The following is a 9,528-nucleotide window of genomic DNA, read 5'->3' as shown; positions in this document are numbered from 1 at the left end:
CACGTATATACACATATACATTATATATTTATACTATATGTATATATATATATATATTATAATATACATATATACACGTATATACATGTATATTATTATTATAACGTACCCATATATATTATCTATTATAATATACATATGTATATGTATATGTATTATACCCATGTATATATTATAATATATAGATACACCTATATACACATATATTATATACATGTATATACGTATATATATATATGTATATTATAATATATATATATACATATATTATACATATATTATATATACATATGTATTTTATAATATATATAATATATATGTATATATACATACATATATAATATACATATATACACGTATATACATGTATATTATTATTATTATTATTATAACATACCCATATATATATTATATATTATAATATACATACATATATATAAATATATGTATATGTATTATACCCATGTATATTATAAGATACATCTATATACACTTATATATGTACGTTTATATTATTTAAAATATATAATATTATTATAATATACTTATATACATGTATATACATATATATTATATATATTATAAAATACATATATACATGTATATAGATATTTTTGAAAAAATAAAAAAATTATAGTCCTAGTCCAAGCATACACCAAACGCAGGATAAATGTTATCCAACTTAGACCAAGCCAAGGCAAGCCAAGCCAGTCCCTAAGCATAGTCCATGCCAAGACAGTCCTGTGTACCAAACGAGCCCTAAAAGTACTACTTCTAGTTTTAAGAATTCCGTCTCGTTCTCATGGACCCTATGGTCCAAGGAAGTTGTGGTTACCAACACTTGGATCTAATCTAAAGGTTGAGAAAAAAAAAAAAAAAACTAGTTTAAATATCAATATGTCATCTTTTATTTTTATTTTTTTACTACAGTAAATACTATTTTGGTTATTAAAACCTTTTTTTTTTAAGAAGAGTTTAATATCATAGATGAAAAATATGAACAAAAAACTCATCCACATCTAAGCCCGTCGTCTCCGACTCCAGTCATCTTTCTCATTCGCGCCTAATGAATAAGAAAACATGAACCTTTCATGAAAATACAATATAGTTGCAAAAACCTAAGTCTAGGTTCATGAACTGGGGGAAAAAAATGCCTGAAATTTATTTGTAAAAAATTGAAGTTTTCCCAAACTGGATTCATGAATCATTCAAAACTAACATTTATAAATAAAAATTTGGTCACAAAGGTAGAGAACATCAGGAAAATCACTTGGTTGTGGGTCCTTGAAATTCAATCACGTTAAAGTGTGAAGGGATGGGTTGATGGCTCGGAATTTGGTTCCTTCTGTAACGCCGAAGTTGAAGGTAGTTGTGAACGACAATGGAGGAAGAACATGTTCTTGATTTTCTAAGAGAATGGGTGTTTTGGTTGGAGTGATTTTTTTCTTTTTTTAAAATTTTTGTTTTTGTTTAGGTTAAATTAATATTTTGTACAGTAAAAATAATAAAATAATGACATATTGATATTTAAATCAGTTTTTTCTTAAAGTTAGATCTAATGGCGAGTGACCAAAACTTCCTTAGACCCTAGGGTCCAAGAGAATGGGACTGTTCAATAATTGGTGAGGAATAATGAAAGTCATGGTTCTTTCAATACATTTAACAATAAAATACATAACTTATTGAATAAATAAAAAAATTATTTATTCATAAAATAATTAAGTTCATAATTAAAATTTGCATGCAAAAACATAAATTAAAGTTTATTGCTGAAACTTCAAACCAAACAAAACGAAAATTGAAAATACTTAAAATAAAAATAGCAACTTTAGCCAACTGGTTGTTTCCCCTTCGCTTTTGCATTAGTCCTTGTGGTTGAGATCTCTCCAAGATGAAAGTGACTGGGCATAAAGGACGGTGAAGATGATGCTTGGTTGTGAACACCTACATAATCGCCCTCCAACCCTTTTTATCTCATTTCCTCCAATTTCTGAGCAGAGTCATCTAAAAAAGAGGATTCTAGATTAATATTTCATTTCTTGATAGGCCCATCTTTGTAGCTCTCACTGAAACGTGATTGGAGACGGATATTGGAATGGATATAAACGAATTGATCAGCTATTGCAAAATTCAGCTAGTTTCTCTTCACATTATGGATGTGTACGGGCTTTTTCATTCCAGCAGCTACTGATGGGCCTGGGCTGCTGTAAAAAGCCAAATGTGTGAAAATTGCCCCTGGGTCTGAGTTCAAGGATCAGACTCCAAGAGTGTTTCAAAAGGGTAGCTGAGCCTTAGGAAACACTTTGGTCTCCTTCACCAATGAAACCAATAGTTGCTTACAGATAAATTCTTAGCTTGACTTGAGAAGCTTGTGGCATAGAAGCTAAGCACTCATAAGTTTAGCATTAAAGAGAGAGAGCTGTGATTTCCTATGAGAAACAGAGGTTCAAAGCAAGGGTGAAGAGATCTTAAGAAGATTCGTTGAGGAGAGAGAGGGGGAGAAAAATGAGGGATGAGAAGTGGGTGGTTTGAGCAATTTTCTGACAACCTGATGAAAGCTCTGTCAGACTCTAGAATAGCTTGCCATAAGAGAAAATGAGAAGAAATGGAGGAATATGGTTCAAATTTGAAGGGTTCCAGGGATGAGAGGTGATGCTTGCTCTCTCTAGATGTGGGTTGAGGTAATGGGTAGAGGATACCCCCTTTTTATAGCTGCTGAAAGCTCCTTCTTCCCAAGAAACCCTAATGGGTTCTCTCCAATTTTGCCAAGTCTTCTCTTTCATTTCTCTACCCTTCCTTTGATTCATCCTAATTTGTGAAATCCTCTTCTGTCCAAACACACAGAGACAAGATTTTTGAGAGCTCAAAAGTCTTCCCTCAGCTGCTTCAGTGTTAAACTCCTCTTTTTGGTTATCACCTCACCTTCTTTCCTCCCCTCTTCCATGGCAAGAGCTGATGGAAGAAAGAAATAGGTAAGGGCGCTGGTTTGAAGGGTGTCTTTTCTCCTAGCAACCTGCGCGAGCTATTACTCTTTGGTTTTTTGGACGATCTACTTTAAAGTCTGCTTTTGGCCATATGTTGGAACCTCCCAACAGTCAACCTTCGTGAGTGGCTTTTGGCTTTCGTCGTTGTTTTGTCTCCAACCATGTGCTGGAGATTTTCAGATATTTTATTGGTCATTTAGGCCTTCCTAAGGTGATAGGTTAGTGTACTAAAGGAATAGGCCAACCTCCTAAAGTGATGGACCATTTTTATTAAGGTGATGGGCCAATTTTCTAAAATAATGGGCTACCTATTTCTCTCTTTATGCTTACCTACACATTTGGGCTCAAGAAATGGGCTCGAGTTTTGGGGCCCCCAAGCAACCTAAAACTTCCATTTCTCAATTCATCAATGGGCCTCATGAATGCTCGTTACCATCCACACCACAACCCACTCCGCAAGCCTGGAGCATTTGCGTGGCTTGGGCCCACTTAAACTTGTAGCGTGGCTAGGTGTAATAATAATGATTTTTCGCTTGGCATTGCATGTCGCGTGCTCATGCTCAAATTTCATCGCATTGCATGTCCCTTTACAATACGATGAAATTCGAGCATGAAGGGGTTTGGCATTGATTTTCTGCTTGGATTTTTTGGGCCTCAACAGGATGTAAGAATATGTTTTCCAAATTCTTTCTACCGATGAACTTGATGTCAATTGAGCCAACACCTTTATCATTTGTATAATAAATAAAAATATATATAATAAATTATTTAAGACAAAAAATAATAATTAAAAATATTGAAATTAAATTTATACATTTTTACTGACCTTTGCTAATTCTGTTGTTTCTGCATCATATGTTGACCACCAAACAATGAGATCCATAACCACAACATCAAATTTTACCACTAGATAAATTGGCTTTGTGAAATCTAATATTGCCTCAACATGTTCCCAAAAATTATCATCTTGCATGGTATTTTGAACCATAGTAGCTAAATTCCTTTTGCCTTCATCTAAATTTTTCAACAAATCTTTCCATGCTCTTTGAATAACAGTAGTTTGTAATGGTTCTCTACAATCAACTACCCTCTTTAACAAGATATAGTGTGATGCAAATATTGTTATAGCTACTTTTAGTAACTCCAAATGTGACACACTCTTAAAAATTGCCAAAGCATGTGTGTAGTTTACAAAAAATTTGACAATTGACTTTCCAGATTTATAAATATTTGTAAGCCACTCAAATTTTTGTGCAAGATTTTTAAAATGAGATTTAAGGTATAAACAACACATGGAGACCAAAAAATAGTCAAACAAAGTAGGGTAAAATTTCAAATATACTCATATATGTATTCTTCTCCAATATGGAGGTATTTATAAGGAAATACAAAGATGTATTAACCCTAAATACAATAGGGAATAAATATAAATTAGAATATAAAATAAATCTCAATTATAATACGACTAGATAAATGGATAAGTAACCAAAATTCTAACATAGTAAGGAACCAAAATCCTAACTAAATAAGGACTTGCCAACACTGGCGCAAAGATGTTTCGCATGCCCAAATTGACAAACGAGCCATAGAACATCATACTCAACATTATCCAACTGTAGAGAATGTCACAATTGTAGAGAAGGTCTTGTTGTAAACCATGAGTGAAACAACTGACAAGCCAAATCAAAGTTCGCAGCAAAAACACAAGAGCAAACCTTAACAAATAGGGCACATAGCAGAACACATAAAAGTAGAACACAGAAACCCTATGAGCACGACAATAGATAAGGCAGAACACTTAAACCCTATAACCACGACAGTAGGTAAGGTAGAACACATAAACCTTATGAGCACGGCAGAAAGGTCCATTAAATTTGAATCCCAAGAGTAGGTTGGTGGATGATTCAGTATGAACCATAACGATAGGGGTATGAGAAGCAGTAAGTGAAGTATAAATAGAAGCATGTGAAGAAATAAAGGCATCAACATTCGACATGGTGATGGATGGCGCGGTGGTGGCAGCGACAACAATAGCAAGGTAGGTGGCGGTGACGATGGTAAGGTAGACGGCGGTGGTGGGTTAGAATTATAGGCTAGGTGTATAATGCATCGAAAATAGGTAGTGTTTAGGTTAGGGTTTTTTATGTTGTAGAGACGGATCGAAATACATCAACATCATCGACAATTACAAAGGAGAATTCCACCTAATTCAGCGAAAACTTTTCTTCATTCCCCCTCTCCTCTTGTAGAGGAAAGGTCGTTGGAGTGAAGAAATAGGTTATATCTTCATGGGAATACATCAAGGTAATGAGGATACATCAATATACATCTCATTTTCACTCCCCCTCCCCCCTTGAAGATGAGGGGAGGAGAACACTTAAATTACAAGGAGAACACAAGCACATGTCACAAGAGAACAAGGCTCTGATACCAAGTCAAACAAAGTAGGGCAAATTTTCAGTTATTTCATATATATCTCATATATGTATTCTTGTCCAATATGGAGGTATTTATAAGAAAGTACAAAGATGTATTAACCCTAAATATAATAGAAAATAAATATAAATTAGAATACAAAATAAATCTCAATTATAATATGACTAGACAAATGGGTAAGTAACCAAAATTCTAATATAGTAAAGAACCAAAATTCTAACTAAGTAAGGACTTGCCAACAAAAATATGCTCGTTTACCTTTCCAATCTCTCTTCCAAATGCGACATAATTACTTGCATTGTCAATTTCTACTTGGAGAACATTATAGGGTCCCACTTCTTCAATCCTCAACATTAGGTCATATCCCCACAATGGTCCATGAAATGATCAACCTGGATACTGGAAGCTGGTGTTTGGATAGGATATCCAGATTTATTGATCCTCATGTTGCCATCCTCATTCATTCCATCCCTCTCAAGGATCCAAGTCTGGGTGATTGTCTTATCTAGCTTTGGACTAAAGATGGATCTTTTTCTATGCGCAGTGGATACCATTAGAAATAATCACGGGGCTATGCTTATTCCCCTTCACTCCTCCCACTAGATTGACAAGTCTGTTTGGAAAGCTATACGGAATTTGAAAGTGGTGCCAAAATTAATATTTTCCTTTAGCGTCTTCCTCCTTTGTCTCTGTATATGTTTTGCTCTAATTTGGAGGAAACTATTGAACATGCCATCCTCATTTGTCCATGTGTTCATTATGTTTGGTTTGGATCCCCTCTCAATTACAGGATCGATGTGAACCACATATCCTTCTTTGATAGCTGGTTTCTTGGTTGGCTCACATGTTCACGTCTAAGAAAAACTAGGCGTATGGAGATTTGAAGCACATTGAGTTCATTTGTTGGGAGATTTGGAAAAAAATGTGCTCTGCCATTTTTTTATGGAAGAAGCCTTTGCCCTGTTGATGTGCTCAGGCAATCCGCCTCTCTTCGTTCTGAGCTTTTTCATGGGTCCGTTGGACTTTCTTGCACCTCAAATACTACTATGTTGTTGTGCACTTGGCATGCCCCTATGGATGGTGCTTGGCATCGATCTTCCTTGGAAGGAGATGTGGGATGTATCATCTGTAATTCTGAAAATGTATTTGTTTGCTATTCTAGCACGTTCATTTCCTAGTCCTCATCCACTGAATTTGAAGCCGAAGCTATCTTGGGTGGCTTGCTTCTTGCCCATGAGGGTGGCCATAGGAATGTGATAGTTGAAAGTGATTCTCAAGTGGTTATCAACTAGATTATGCAATGTGACTATTATGCGGATTGGAGAATTTTCCTATTATCTCAGAGATTAGGAAGCTTGCTACTTTCTTTCTCTTGATTAGATGAGAGTGGGTTTCTTGTCTCCAAAATCAAGTTGCTCATGCTTTTGCAGCCTTTGCCAACTTAAGGGTGCGATCTTATCGATGGGGAAACTATAGCCTCCTCCCTCTTTGGTTCGGATTCTCGCACTTGACGGCCTTCCATGCCCCCCGAACTCTGGTCCTAGAATCCAGTAGTGTAGATATTTTATTTCAGATGTAGTGTTGGTGCTAGTCCTTTGCTTTATCTTTTCTTTCTCCTGAGTGGTTCTTAAGTTTCTTCTCATGTTTTATGTCTTTGCTTGGGTGTTTTTCCCTTAATGAAGTAACTTTCGGACAAAAATAAAAACTGGTTCCACCAAGAAAAAATATCGAGATCAATATTCCTTATTTTGATTTGGAGAGAGAAGAAAAAAGGACAATGGCAATCAACACGAGGCTAAGGAGCAAAATGATTGCAAATAATCAATGTATGTTTTTCAGTTTAGAATTAATAATCTTTTAAGATATTATTTTCCTAGTAAGATTTATGTCTTCCATGCGAAATTTAGAGCTTCAATATATTGTTATTAGTTAAGGTTTAGGAATATCAGAATTTTGAACATTTAATAAGACTTTAGGTTTACTATTTAACAACCTTATGGAGTTGTATTTTCAACTTATTGTATTATCAAAAATGTGTTATAGGGTGTAACTAGGGGTGGGCACGGTTCGGTTTGGACCGGTTTTTGCCTCAAATTAGAACCGATCCGATACTATTCATCCGGTTTGGTTCGGTTCGGTTTTAATAAAAAAAATTTCAAAAACTGTCCAGTTCGGTTTGAATCGGTTTCGATCCGATTCCGGTTCCGGTTCGGTTTTGAACCGGATTATTAAAAAAAAATAATTAATTTTAAATAAAATTCTCAACTAAAATATTATTATTTTACTTGAAAATTAACAAATTATTAAATTTCATATAAAAAATAAATATTAAAGTGAGAAAAGAGAGATATTTTGACATTGAACTTGGATAAATATTAGGTTTTTTTTAGTGAAATTAAAAATATAGCATTAAATATAAATATATATTAAAATTATATATTTTTTTAGTTTCACCGGTTCGGTTCGGCTTGGTTCGGTTTTTGAAGACATGAAACCGGATCCGGAACCGGTCCAAACCGGTCCGGTTCGGTTTTTGACCAGTTTTTGACTTTTTGGTCAACTCGGTTTTTTTTCGGTTTGGTTCGGTACGGTTCGGCTCGGATTTCCTGTTCGCCGGTTTGAGTGCCCACCCCTAGGTGTAACATACTTTTTGTCCTCTGTTCCCTCTTTTGTCTTTCCTCTCCACCTCCTCCGTTCCTATCCTCTTTGGTTTCCCCTCTCACATTGTCTTCGTCTCTATTTTGTTGGCTCGTTTATGGCATAATTTTACAACAGATCTCACGGAATCTATTATTTTTCGATGTATTTGCACTATTTGCATAAGAGGAAAGTCGATTGGTGCGGATTCGTTATCTTGGGTGTTGCGTACCATCTTTTTTAGCTTTGTGACAACAAGGTTACAGTTCGGTATCGTTTAGTTTCTTTATTTTTGGAATAAGTTGCAATAACTATCTTCGGGTTTTCTATGTAGTTTTTACCTCTTCTTTGTGAGAGTTTTCCACCTCTCTTTTGTGAGAGTTTTATTTGTATTATTCTGATTTGGTTTTTCCAAGCTTTGTCTCTTTTTTATTCTTCTAACTTTGCAATCTTAGTTGGGATGTCTATGCTAGAGTTTCTTCGGTCCTGCAAGATCGTTAGTAGAGACGCACCAGATTGTCTTAATTTTGACGTTACATTTCTCCGTTATTGTAATGAACCTTTATAAGCGGCTTTTTTGGTTGAATTAGGAATGTAAGCCCAAAATTTCTATAAAAGTAAACTGTAGTGATAGATTGCATCAACTGGGATGAAAACATGAATTGGTTTTGTTTAGTGATGAATGATGATGAGAGAGTATCATGGATGAGCAGTGTCAAAACCGTTTGGCAAATTTTAATATAAAACTGTTGTAATTGTGAGTAATGACTAAAATGAACATGATGTTGTTGGTAAATTTTAATATAAAACCATTGTAACTGTTAATAATGACTAAAACATAGATGATGTTGAGAGTGTTATGTGCTAAGCATGTGGTGGTGGTAAAAGTGGAGGTGAAGGTAGTGTTGGTGATGGACGTAGAGGTGAAGGTGATGTTCGTGATGGAGGTGGAGGTAAGGTAGTGGTGGTGATGGAGGTGGAGGTGACGGTGGTGATGGTAGACGATGTCATTTTAAAAAATTAATAATGATATTATGGGAATTACAAAAATTCATTAAAGGCTATTCTATATTTCTTGTGAAACAGCTTTCAATAGTTGATAAAAGTTGTTGTGGGGAGATTATTGTTTTTTAAAATAATTAGCATATTTTATTTTTACCAAATATCTTAAAATGCTTAACTTTAAAATAAAGCTGATTTTTGGTGAAAAAAAGCAATCCCAAACAGGGGGCCCTTAGATTGCTCTTATCTAGATGTGTGTGCTTAAAGGGATTTTCTTGAAGCTGATCTCATTAATCATATACAAATCAAATAATCAATCTAGTTGTAACCAAAATTATCAACTTTACCATCTTAAAAGTTTCAAGTACTTATAAAGTCAACATTGTAACCACCATGCTCACTTTTAAATCTCTAACATTCAACATTCCATGAAAGTAACAAACTAATAATTTAATTGTACCAAAAAAGA

Source organism: Prunus persica, chromosome G6 (assembly GCF_000346465.2).
Source record: "Prunus persica cultivar Lovell chromosome G6, Prunus_persica_NCBIv2, whole genome shotgun sequence".
Lineage (NCBI taxonomy): Eukaryota > Viridiplantae > Streptophyta > Magnoliopsida > Rosales > Rosaceae > Prunus > Prunus persica.
The sequence above is the reverse complement of the archived record's forward strand: the minus strand, read 5'-3'. Positions refer to the sequence as shown.